We start from the raw sequence: 13921 nt of genomic DNA on the forward strand, positions 1-13921 counted from the left end.
CATACCGGAGCTCTGAGCAGTCATACTGATGTCTTAGGGTATGTCTACACTACGGGATTATTCTGATTTTACATAAACCGGTTTTGTAAAACAGATTGTATAAAGTAGAGTGCATGCGGCCTCACTAAGCACATTAATTCGGTGGTGTGCGTCCATGGTCTAAGGCTAGCATCGATTTCTGGAGCATTGCACTGTGGGTAGGTCTTCCGTAGCTATCCCATAATTCCCCCAGTCTCCCCCGCCCGTTGGAATTCTGGGTTGAGATCCAATGCATGATGGTGCAAAAACAGTGTCACGGGTGATTCTGTGTAAATGTTGTCACTCATTCCTTCCTCCGTGAAAGCAATGGTAGACAATCATTTCACTCCCATTTTCCCTGGATTGCCCTGGCAGACGCCATAGCATGGCAACAATGAAGCCTGTTTTGCCTTTTCTCACTGTCACCGTATGTGTACTAGATGCCGCTAACAGAGGCGGTACTGCAGTGCTACACAGCAGCATTCATTTGTCTTTGCAAAATAGCAGAGATGGTTACCAGTTGTTCTGTACCGTCTGCTGTGCAGTTGTAAATTGGCGATGAGATGACGGTTGTCAGTCTGCTGTTGTCATAGGTGCCCCTGGCTCAGGTCGGCCGGGGGCACAAAGACAGAAATGGGAATGACTCCCTGGGTCATTCGCTCCTTTATGTTGTATCTAAAAGTTGAGTCAGTCCTGCCTAGAATATGGGGCAAGTGTGCTAGAGAACCAGTGTACCAGAGAGCACAGCTGCTCCATGTCAGATCCCACAGAAATGATGAGCTATATGCCATTCAAAGGAGTGTCCCTGCAACAACCCCACCTGTTGCTTCCTTGCTCCCCCAACCCTCCTGGGTTACCGTTGCAATGTCCCCCCAATTTGTGTGATGAAGTAATAAAGAATGCAGGAATAAGAAACACTGACTTTTTAGAGAGATAAAATGAGGGGGAGGCAGCCTCCCGCTGCTATGATAGTCCAGGTAGGACATTTAACCATGCGGGGGAGAGGAGCCCAGCATTCCGCTGTTATGACAGTCCAGACACTACAGAATCTTTTCTTTAGACATGAAAAGAGGGGGCTGATGGAGCTCAGCTTCCAGTTGCTATGATGAAGACAGTTACCAGCCGTTCTGTACCATCTACCAGGAATGACCGAGAGTCATTCCTATTTTTACCCAGGTGCCCCCGGCCAACCTCACCTGAGGCCAGCCAGGAGCACTTACGGGATGATGACAAGGACGGCTATCAGTCCTTTTGTACAGTACCATCTACCACCGGGGAGGGGAGGGGAGAGGATGCTGCTGTTCACTGCCGCTGCATCGTGTCTACCAGCAGCATGCAGTAGACATAGGGTGACATATAAAAAAGTCAAGAAATGTTTTTTTTCCCTTATCTTTCACGGGGGAGGAGGGGGGTAAATTGACGAGAGATACCCTGAACCACCCTGGACAATGTGTTTGACCCTACAGGCATTGGGAGCTCAGCCAAGAATACAAATGATTTTCGGAGACTGCGGGGACTGTGGAATAGCTGGAGTCCTCGGTATCCCCTCCCTCCCTCCTTGAGCAGTCCATTTGATTCTTTGGCTTTTCGTTACATTTGTCACACAGCACTGTGCTGTGAACTCTGTATCATAGCCTGGAGATTTTTTTTCAAATGCTTTGGCATTTTGTCTTCTGTAATGGAGCTCTGATAGAACAGATTTGTCTCCCCATACAGCGATTAGATCCATTATCTCCTGTACGGTCCATGCTAGGGCTCTTTTTGGATTTGGGACTGCATCGCCACCCGTGCTGAACAGAGCTCCACGCTGGGCAAACAGGAAATGAAATTCAAAAGTTCACGAGGCTTTTCCTGTCTACCTGGCCAGTGCATCCTAGTTCAGATTGCTGTCCAGAGCGGTCACAATGGTGCACTGTGGGATACCGCCCGGAGGCCAATACCGTCGATTTGCGGCCACACTAACCCTAATCTGATATGGTAATACTGATTTCAGCGCTACTCCTCTCGTCGGGGAGGAGTACAGAAACCGATTTAAAGAGACCTTTATATCGATATAAACGGCCTCATTGTGCGGATGGGTGCAGCATTAAATAGGTTTAACGCTGCTAAAATCGGTTTAAATGCGTTGTGTAGACCAGGCCTTACATACAATTCAACTCCCTTACCTTTTCTGCCCTGCCTGTCCTTCCTGAACAGTTTATATCCATCCATGACAGTACTCCAGTCACGTGAGTTATCTCATCAAGTCTCTTAGCAAGAGCTAAGATGCTATGTGCTGGAGACTCATTAGTGGAATGTAAAAACAAAGACCTAGCAGGGACACTCCTTAAGACAAAGGTGCTGGATAAAATAAAAATGAGCTGTCAGCTACCCAGATTCCTCACAGAAACAAGAAGGGTAGTATTTGGGGTGCTCAATGAAATGTCAGGAAAGAAAGCAAGGAATAGGTGGTGATAAGTGCTAAGCGGCTAATTAGCAGAAGAGGAAGTGATAGCAAGTGCTTGACAGCTGTGCTGGACACATTTTAAGGGAGGGATGTGACCAGATAGAGTAACTTTAGGGTATCAGATATTCTGGACTATGTCCTATATTCCTCCTTCTGTGAGATTCTACAGCTGCCAGAGATTTAGTCATGTAGCAAATAATTCCAATGGAAAGTACAGTGCAGTAAATGTGGAAGTGACCATTCCTATGGTGATTGTAAGGAAGGGACAGAACAAAAATGTTGTAACTGTGGAGGAAAACACAGCTCAGAATATGCAAGCTGTCTGGAGGAAAGCAAGCAAGAGAAATGCAAAAATCTCACGTTACTAATAATCTCTCCTATGCAGAAGCTCTTAGGACATACGTAAAAAAGAACCTGATGTGAGGAATGGCAATTAATGGGAGGTAATGTGTAACACTGGGGTGAAAAGAGACTCATTGCATTAAAGGTTGATGTAATAAACTGTAGTTCTCAAACAGGAAAAAAACAGAAAATAAGAATTTGAATTAAAGCTGCAGGCTAGCCACCTGTCAGTGGAACAACTTCATACTTTCCTAAGTGAAACAACTATTGAGGGTAAGAAACAGGGGTGACTATTTTCAGCTGGAATGCCCACAGCTTAATAGCACTTGGGCAGGAATTAAAGACCAATATATTTGATATGAAAACAAAGCCTGATAGAATATGCATCCAAGACTTGGTGAATAGAAAAATTAGACAAAATCCCAGGATATGGTCTATATAGACATGACAGAGAAATGGAAAAGGTGGGGGTTCATACCCCTTCACTAAGGAGAGCCTGAACTACCTTCAAGTAGAGATTAGAAAGCTGAATTTTGAGCATAATGCTATTGAGATACCATCTCTAAGACTTTATAATGTTTATAACGTATGAAGGATAACTAGAGGCTATGGACCTGAAAGAATTAATTGCAAGTGTCACATGCCCATCCATTATCTGTGGTCATCTCAATAGTCACAACAGATTGTGGGGAAGTAAGAAAAAATGTTTAGAGCAAATCTTTGAGGAAAATAAATGATGAAGCACCTACCAGATTCAATTCTGCTGATGGAAGCTTCTCCTGTCTGGATCTGGGACAATAGGGAGTGAATGCAGCTGTGAAATACACAGAGGGGAGGGAATAGCTAGTGTCCACTTCCTGACATTAATTACATCTCAAGGAAAAGGAAATATGGAAAATGAGGATAATATCCCCACTTGGAATCTTAAAGAAAAAAGGAAAAATCTTTGGAAAGAGAGGTGAGGAATATGTGCATGAGTAATATATCCGTGAAGATATTGAGGAATTCTGCAGTAATATTTATAAGGGAATCATAAAGACAGCTAGCCTAGCTATTCTTAGGATACCAACACTGCCTAAAGATAGGAAATGTGTACCATAATGGAACAAGGAATATGAGATGGTAATTAGGGAAAGGAATAAGGCATATAAGACAGCAAAAATATCCTTATATAATGAACATAAGGAAATATAAAAAGTAAGGTAGTTTCACAAAGGGCTATAAAAAGGGCAGAAAGAGAGAGGTGGACACCATAACATGGGAAAGTAAATAAAAATACCAATACAGCAAAGTATATATAAACAAACTAGGGAAATGAATGAAATAAAGAATAAGAGTCACGTAACACCAAGCCTTCCAGTTGCAGGGCACGGAGTAATAAGCTCTGACAAAGAAAAGTAGAAATTCTGGCCACCATGTTTCAAAAAGTCAGTAGTGATGAATATCAGAGGATACAAATAAGGGAGGAGAAAAAAACATGAAGGCTAATTATGAGATGAAGAGGTGGGATGGGAGGAGGATGTGGATATTTTAAATGTAAACTTTAGTGTGGCTTAGGTAAAACAATGGAAAGAATAGTGAGAGAGAGATCAGTAGCACACATACAATGAATTAGGTTCACAGATGAAACACAAAGTGGGCTTCAGTAAAGTAGGAATGTGATTGACCACAGTGTCAGGATAGAGACAAAAGCACAAAAAAGTATGAGAATCATAGAATTAATGACATTAATCTTCCGGGGAGTAGAAAATGTTTACGATGTGTTATGGAGAGAGAAACTACTTCATAAAGTGGCCTAAATGGGTAATAGAGGAAGAATGTACAGATGGATGAGGAACTTCTTAGGCAAAGGAACTGTACAAGTCCAGTTAGGGAAAGCTTTTTCCAACATACAGTCAATTGCAAGTGAAATTCCAAAGGGCAGTGTAGTTAAGCCAAACCTCTTTAACATCATGATAAAGGATTGCCTTGAGGAGATGAGTATAGGAATAAGGATCACGTTGTTTGCTGATTGTGCCATTTGAATCAAAAGCAGAAACCTTGAAAGGGCCACCAAAAGAATGATGATGCACTGAGAAGCCCAGAATGGAGAAACAGGTGGGGCTTCAAATTCTGATACACAAAACTAAGGAAATGATCCTCCTAACAAGGAAAAGCCAAAAAGATGTGAAGTTATAGCTATAAGACCAACAGATAAATGTACTGAAATTACAAATTCTTAGGTGTGACATTTGATAACAAGCTCACTTGGAGGGACCATACTGAAAATATTAAATAAGTGCAAAAGTCGCATCCCTCTAGAACATCCTGGGAAGTGGATATGAAAATGGTGGTAATGCTATACAGAGCGCTCATCAGACCAGTTATTGAGCATGGATGCCAGACCTTTTGGTCAGCAACGAATACAAATCTGACTATATTATATACAGACACCCGCATTGCATATCAGGTGGTGACTTCAGTACTGTATATCTGTACTACAGATATCGGCATTTCCATCAGCTGCTGCTAACTCTTAGTTCGAAGCTTCTAGACTAGGTAATAGTGAAGACAGCACCAAGCTAACCAGCAAAAAAAAAAAAAAAAAAAAAAAACAAACCTCAAAATTCGCCGTGTAAGTAGAGTATAAAAGTGAATAACCGATCTTAATGAAAAGAAGGGATTGAAAGAGATCAAAATATACAGCTATGGGAAAATCACCCCCCATTGAGAGAGACACAGAATTATATAATGAAATAAAGAATGATAGACAAGATGTCACAATTATATTGATATGCTGTAGTTAGGGACACATTTGACAAATACATACAGAGGGTTCCAAAGAGGAAAGAACAGAGTGGGAACAACTTCCTGCGTGCCCTCACTCGGACTCAAGAACGCTGCATGGCTCACTAAATTTCTTAGACACTCAGTGGCCTTAAAGTAACAATTTCCATTGCGTTATATATCAAGAGTACAAGGGCAATGGGGACCAATAAAATCATCTTTTCTGCAATTCTTTAAGAATACTGGGAAAGGAAAGTCATGAACAAGATAGGAAGCACAGGGCATGCTTTAGACTCAGAAAGTGAGTCTGCTACATCACAAGACAGAAGAAGTGTCCAGGCAAAAACGCAGATCCCTAGCTATCTGCCATGCCTACTGTTTTCTTCCTGAACTCCAGGTAATTCCCTTGGCTCCAACTAGGATTCTGACTCCCGATTGACCCTTGCAAGCAGGACACCAACCATGACACCTCAGCCCAATTCCTGATTCTGTCTCCATCTCTGAACCTTGGCTTGACTCTTGACCCTGATACTGACTCTGAGCCCTGGCTTCAGTTCTGGGATCTCCAGCTTCTACCATTTGTCCTACCTACCTTTGCCCAGCATCCTGACACAGATTATGTATCATAAAAATGAATACAGACACTTCCCACATTTGTCACAGAAAGTGAATCTTATATTGCTAATGCTTAATTAATCAAGCACTTTAATACCCTAGTTTGGAAGGTGATATATAAATGCAAAGCAGTAGTAGTTTGGAATTGGGTGTTACCTCTAGTCATAGGACAGCTCATACCTGAGTTGATGAATTCATTTCGCAGGATTTGAGACAAGGTGGGCAGTTAATACCTTTTATTGGACCAATTTCTGTTGGTGAGAGACAAGTTTTGTACTACACAGAGCTCTTCAGGGTTTGGTAGACAGGATTCTGGTTCACTGAGGTTCTTGTCTTCCATCATTCTGCAGAAACGGGACTTTCTCAGCAAAGAGACCTGCAGTTACTTGAAGGGATGAGCTGGTGCATGTGATCTACCTTTGGAAAAAAGGATTCCTCTTTGATTTAATAAGTGAAAATGCTCTCTCATATTTGTATTCTTTCTTCATGCTTTTCCATATGGTCCCACTTCACCTTTCTCCCACTTAGTTCATTTTGCGTCTCCAAAGCTTTGTAGCTAACAATGCCCAGTGTGACTTGCAATTGTACAACTCCCATCACACATCATTTTTTAGTGTAATGATTGTTTGTGGAAAATATTTTAGATCATGGACAAACACCAGCCTACATTTTTGGGAGATGCCTGTCCAAGGGGATGGCCAGTTATAGTGTACTTGCACTACCCCTTAGTATTCAAGAGATGCTGCCATCTAATGGGCATTTTTGAAACTAGCTGCCCATATCTCACGCTTACAGCATGCTGCCGCCTAGTGGCCATTTTACAGTATAACTTTCCCATTATTGTATTGCCTACTGAAGTGTTGGTCACTGGTCAGTATTTCTGACACCCTCCCCTCTCATTTCCTCTACTCTGCTGCCATCTAGTGTAGATTTCCCAGAATGAAAGCCTGTTGCTCTCTTTTCCTCTATGGAGTCTTCTTGCTATCGCTGACTCTTACCCGTTCTTGACTCTCATGTCACCTGGTAGCCATTATTTAGTATAACTAACAGCCCATAACTCACTCCATGGCATCTGCTACTAGCCACAGTTCATTACGCAGCACAAAGATCCTCTTCTCTTCAGTGCTCTCTGCTCAACACTTATACACCATTATACAGCTTCACCTCCCTTCCCTCCACCTCCTCTGTTGGTCATTTGGCAACATAATGTCTCCTTTCTTGCCCTTTCACAGCAGACATCTGTTCAGGTTGTCCACAATCAGTAGTATCATCGGCAATTAATGAGACCATTTTTCCATCTTGTGAAGTCAAAATCTTTTGTTGCACAACGTTGTGCAATGTCACAATTAAATCATTTTGAATGTGATTACTCAGATAGGTAGCGTTTCGAGGAGATTGCTGCACATGCTTTGCCATTACAGGATCTTATTTTTGGAGCATTGATATGATTTAGAAATAAACCTCTCTCAAAATTGTCAGCTTTTTCATTGTGACGCCTGAATGGTCTCCCACCTTTCGCCAAGCACAGAACAATGTCAATCAGTCACTCCATTACACAAAATGCTGAGTCCTTTGAGAGGCTATAGTCCAACTACCTATACTTTTCATATCATACTAATGATGTTTAACAATATAAAAAAACTGGTTAAAATTTTGTCTGCACTCCGCCTGATACCCAGGTAAAAACTTCATGATGTGACCATGATTATAGACACTTCCATCCCTGGTCCTTCCACTTAAACAGACAACACTGACCCAATGGACACCAGCCAAAATGGAAGGGCAAGAAAGGAGACATTATGTTGTCAAATGACCAACAGAGGAGGTGGAGGGAAGAGAGGTGAAGCTGTATAATGGTGTATAAGTGTTGAGTAGAGAGCACTGAAGAGAAGAGGACCTTTGTGCTGTGTAATGAACTGTGGCTAGTAGCAGATGTCATGGAGTGAGTTATGGGCTGTTAGTTATACTAAATAATGGCTACCAGGTGACATGAGAGTCAAATACTGGTAAGAGTCAGCTATAGCAAGAATCCATAGAGGAAAGGAGAGCAACTGGCTGTCATTCTCAGAAATCTACACTAGATGGCAGCAGAGTAGAGGAAATGAGAGGGGGGATGTCAGAAATACTGACAGGTGACCAAGATTTCAGTAGCTATGCATCCAAAGAAGTGAGCTGTAGCCCACAAAAGCTTATGCTGAAATAATTTGTTAGTCTCTAAGGTGCCACAAGTACTCCTGTTCTTTTTAATAATGGGAAAGTTACACTGTAAAATGGCCACTAGGTGGCAGCATGGAAAGCCCCAGGCTGCGGGCTAGCACAAGGCCAACAGGTACTGGGTGTTGCAGGGGACAGCCCGGGGCAGGCAAAGGCAGCAGGTCCAAACCCAACCTTGCCAGTGATGAGTAGGCTGATACTGCAGTCTTCCCCAGGGTGTGGGCGCTAGACGATGACTGGCAGCAGCCTGATACTTAGGCGAAGTGGGGATAGTGGGTTGGGGGTTCCCTGGGAGGGGGAGACCCAGAACTGTGGGGGTACTGCCAGGGGGCAGCACCTGAGTTAAAGGTACACCGGGATCTGAGGAGGGACACGGGGGCCAGAGAACAGGTGAATCACAAGCCTGCAGAGGGCGCTCCTGGCTAGTAAAAGAGCTAATTCCCTGAGAGACCATTAGGAGGTGCTGCAGTGGCGAGTCACCATGCCTACAACATGATCTAAAAATCCTCAGGCCTCAAAGGCCACTCCTGGACTAGTAAAAGAGATACGCAATTCCCTGATCGTAGACGAATTATAGGATCTGCAGGCACGAGTGGCCCTGTCGATTACTCCTCATATCGAAAAAGTATTTCCTCCAAAGATGCATATATTACAATATAAAAAGATATGTATCAATGGGAGTTGTATAATTGCAAGTCACGCTGGGCATGTTAGCCACAAAGCTTCGGAGGCACAAAATGAACAAGTGGAGAAAGGTTGAAGTGGGACCATACTGAAAAGCTTGAAGAAAGAGTACAAATATGAGAGAGCATTTACACTTATTAAATCGAAGGAGAGGCCCATTTTCCAAAGGTAGATCACATGCACCAGCTCATCAATGTTGTAAGACAGATCGCAGCAGCTGCTCGTCCATTCAGGTAAATGCAGGTGTATTTGCTGAGCAGGTCCAGTTTCTACTGAATGATGAGACCCAATTACCTTAGTGGAAGAAATCGAGTCCTGGCCACGAAACCCTGAGAAATAAGAGGTCATCACTCAAAACTTGAGCTGCCCTGTGGTTACAGGTGAGCACCCTCTTCCTGACTGCGTTTCTACACCACCTTCCTAACAGGGGCATGAATGTGCTTTGTGAATATTGTTAGCAGTGTTGTTGTAACTGTGTTGATCCCAGGATATTAGAGAGACAAGGTGGGTGAGGTGATATCTTTTATTGGACCAATTTCGGTTGGAGAGAAAGACAAGTTCTCTAGCTCTCAAAAGCTTGTCCCTCTCACCAGCAGAAGTTGATCCAATAAAAGATATTACCTCACTTACCTTGTCTCTGTGAATATTAGCAGTTTTAGCCTCACCTTCCCAAACCAGTGCCAGTCGGTGTTAATAGCATCATTTAACAATGGGGAAATTGAGATATGCCTTGTGAAAGGTCCTCAGCTAAGGGATCTGGCTCAGGATAACTAGGTTGAAGCCTGGAATAGAATAATGAAAATCAAAACTAAGTGAAGCTGATTTAAAGGAACATTAAATTGAGTTGTTAAATGGGTAAAGTGTAAGAACGAAATTAGGAGGATGAGAGGGAATTTGAAAAATAAATGGTTTTAGTTAAAAGTAAATAACAAACTGTTTCACTGTATCTGGGTCAGGCAGGTTGCAAGAGAATCCATGAGTCAGCTGAATCCAGGGAATAAACAAGATATAGACATCGCTGAGGTGCTGTGGTTGAGATTTTGAAGCCACCTAGGAATTGGTTGTCCTAAGATCCTGTTAGAATTAATGTTGCAATCCTATAGACAGTTTGACATCCTTCTCTCAAATGATTTTTGTATCGATCTTCACCAAAAAGCGTTATGAAGTAATCTGCTCCAGGTCAACTTTTTTTCAGGGAACAGCCTGTCAGAGGCTGAAATATCAAAAGAGCAGATTATGGAACTAACTGGAATTTGGGGTTTCTCTGTATCACTTTAGGAGAATGTAGTAATATAGGAATTGCCAGATTAGATCAGACTCAAGGGCCATCCTGGCCAGTATCGCTCTCTGAGAGCAGGCAGTACTAGATGTTTCAGAGGCAAATGTAAGAACACTGCAATAGCAGTTCTGGGATAATCTCCCCTCACATGTGTCGTGTTGTTCTATAATAGTTTTGGAATGGTTATTAAACCTCATGGTTTGGGGCTTAAGCCAATCTCTATTGTTGCCATTATTATGATAACTCTGGATATTTATATGGCTATCAGGAACAACCAATGTCTTCTGGAATCTAGTTAAGTCTTTCATATCAGTGACTTCCTGTGGCAGTGAGTGCGGGATGCAAGAGAGTGAGTGCCAAACTCAGGACAGACAGTTACAAACCAGGGCACAAACCCCTCATTGTCTGTCAGATCTAAACTTAAATTTCACCAAACAACTGCACTGAGTGCAAACTCCTCAGGCACTTTAACAGCCTTGACAGAGTCCCCCAAGAAAGTCTCCTTGGCTGCACCGCTCTGTCCTGCCACCCAGGTGAGCGTATCTGTGTTACACGGCCCCTTACACCAAGGATCACAGCAATATTCAGGTTACTCCTGACTTCCCCCAGGTCAATTGCACTTTAGGTCTCACACCAAAGATGACGCTTGGAGCCAATCCTATAGTGAACTACTGTATAGGAAGATTTATTAAATAGGAAAAGGAAATGAGAGTTATCTACAAGGTTAAAGCAAGCAAACAGACCCAGAAATGAGTCACAGTCTCAGGTTTCAAAAGGTAATACAGGCTTCTCTCAGCAGCAAGCTGTATTTGACCTTTAGGACTAACTCAGGCTAAGCAGCTGGAGATCTCTTGCTAATGTCTAGAAACACCCTGCCCCAAGTGTCCAATCAGCATAGAGATCCCTAGTTCCTTTCGTTTGGGGTTTTTATCCCCCTCCTGCCATCTGCTCTGAGCTGCAAACTCAGTCCACTTCCATGACTCATCTTCATAGGGAGGAGAGCAGAACAATAAGTCTCTAGTCCTTTTGTTGATTGTTTCTCAATCCAGTTGCAATATCCACCCATTGCCCAACCGGTATTAGGGTGACCAAATGTCCTGATTTTATACGGACAGTCCCAATATTTGGAGCTTTGTGTTATACAGGTGTCTATTCCCCCCTCGCAACCCCATCTCCTGTCCTGATTTTTCACACTTGCTATCTGGTCACCCTATCTGGTACTGATGGGTTTCCTTTTTCAGGAGAGGCTTCATGTCTGTGGAAGAGCAACTCTTCGTACTCATTAACGTGCCTCTCTTGTGTGGCGATTCATACTCACAGAAGCTCACTACAACTGCTCAAATATTAAATTGCAATATGGAACAGACATTACAGGGGAGACTAATGCAGGCAGCAACTGACAAGCATTCAAGAGAGTCCAAACATTAAACCCTTTTTTATAATTCTAGTACCCATTTTATTAATATTAACCCACAAGTGAGCCAGAATGATTCCACCTTTGTATCTGTTAGTGTCCTGCTGAAACAGGAGGGACCTTGGCATGAGCTAGAACAAGTATTTCACTTTATAGATTTTAAGTTGCCCACTTGGCTGGGGGGGCGATGACCCACTGGCACAGCGTCTCCTGCTGGTTGTCTTGGGAATTAGCTCTTCCAGCCCAGAGCGCCCTCTGTAGGCTGGTGTCTCACCTGCCACCAGACCTCTGTGTCCTTCTCGGACCCCGGTGCCCCTTTATCTTCGGGTGATGCCCCCTGGTAGTGCCCCCACACTCTGGGTTTCCCCTCCCAAGGGAACCCCCACCCTCTAGCCCCACCTTGCCTCAGTGGCTGCTGCCAGTTATCATCTAGCCCCCACTCCCTGGGGCAGACTGCAGTCTGTAAACCACTCATCATCAGCAATGGGGTTAGGACCTGCTGCCTTTGCCTATCTCTGGGCTGCCCCTGTGCAGCCCGAGTACCTATTTGGCCCTTTTAGCAAGGCCTGCAGCCTGGGTTTTACCTGGCTAGAGCTTCCCAGCTCCCTCTGCCCTTCTCCAGCACTGCTCCACCACAGGTGCCCTTCTCAGCTCCCAAGCAGCCAGGTCCTTCTCTCTTAAGAAGCTAGAGAGAGTGGGTGTTGTGCTTCTGGCCCACAGCCCTCTTATAAGGATCAGTTGGGCCCTGAATGAGCTGGCCACAGCTGTGGTCAGCGACTCACTCAGCTTCCCCAGCTGTTCTAAATCCCTTTTACTCAGGCGCAGCCCTCTCCAGGACTGCTTTTATCTCCTTCAGGGCAGGAATGGGGCAGCCACCCCACTACACCCACCTTGTAATTCTGTTGTAAGTTCCCCTTGTTGTTGGAGTAACGGGCAGGGAAATCAGAAGTTCCCCATTCTACCTTCTCCCAGTTTCTGCAGAAAGAGGAGCATCAAGAATCTGAGCTGAGAATCCTGAGTCCTGGCTGCTGAACCCTGAGAAACAAGAGCTCATCACTTCAAGTTTGGGTTGTCTTGTAGTTACAGGTGAGCACTGTCTTCCTGACTGCATTTCTATACCACCTTCTAAACAGGGGCATGACTTTGATTTGTGAATATTAGAGGGACAAGGTGAACCAACTTTTGGTGGTGAATGAGAGATGCTTTTGAGCTACACAGAGCTCTTCTTCAGGTGAATATGAACAGTTTTAGCCTCTCCTTCCCAGTGCCAGTTAGCATTCATAGCAGGGGCGGCTCCAGGCCCCAGCATGCCAAGCACGTGCTTGGGGCGGCATGCCACGGGAGGCACTCTGCCGGTCGCCAGGAGGGTGGCAGGTGGCTCAGGTGGACCTCCAGCAGGCATGCCTGCAGAGGGTCTGCTGGTCCTGCGGTTTCGGTGGAGCATCCGCAGGCAAGCCTGAGAGAGGTCCACCAGAGCCGCGGGACCGGCTACCAGCAGAGCACCCACAGCGACATGCCGTCGTGCTTGTGGCCGTGAAATGGCTAGAGCCGCCCCTGGTTCATAGCACAATTTCACAGAGATGGAGTGTGAGATCCATGTCTTGCGACAGGTCCTCAGTTGAGGATCTGCTCCACTGACACAAATGAAGCTACCTTGATTTACACCGGCTGAGAATCTGGCTTAGTGTGAGCCCCAATCATAGAATCAGAGAACTGGAAGGGACCTCAAGAGGTCATCTAGTCCAGTCCCCTGCACTCAGGGCAGGACGAAGTATTTTCTAGACCAGTGGTTTGTTAACTGGGGTGCACGCACCCCTGGGGGTGTGAGATGCCCCTTTCTGGGGATGCCAGATTTTTGTAGAACATAAATCATCGAAAACACAAATTAAGCACAGGCAATAAGTAGAACTACTTTGTTTCATCAACCTATGTATTTATTAACATTACATTTATTAACAATTACTGTAATATACAAAAAAACATTTATTTTCAAGTTTTTAAGCTAATTGTAGTAAAATTATTGAGACAATGAAGCTTGAGAATTTCTTGTGTGCTCAACTAACACTGTTTCCACAAGTTTCGAAGACAGCACTGGAGATCCTTGTGGTCATTTGCCAACCTTCATCACTCTTACACATCAAAA

This window comes from Gopherus flavomarginatus, chromosome 12 (genome assembly GCF_025201925.1).
Source record: "Gopherus flavomarginatus isolate rGopFla2 chromosome 12, rGopFla2.mat.asm, whole genome shotgun sequence".
In the NCBI taxonomy this organism is placed as follows: domain Eukaryota; kingdom Metazoa; phylum Chordata; order Testudines; family Testudinidae; genus Gopherus; species Gopherus flavomarginatus.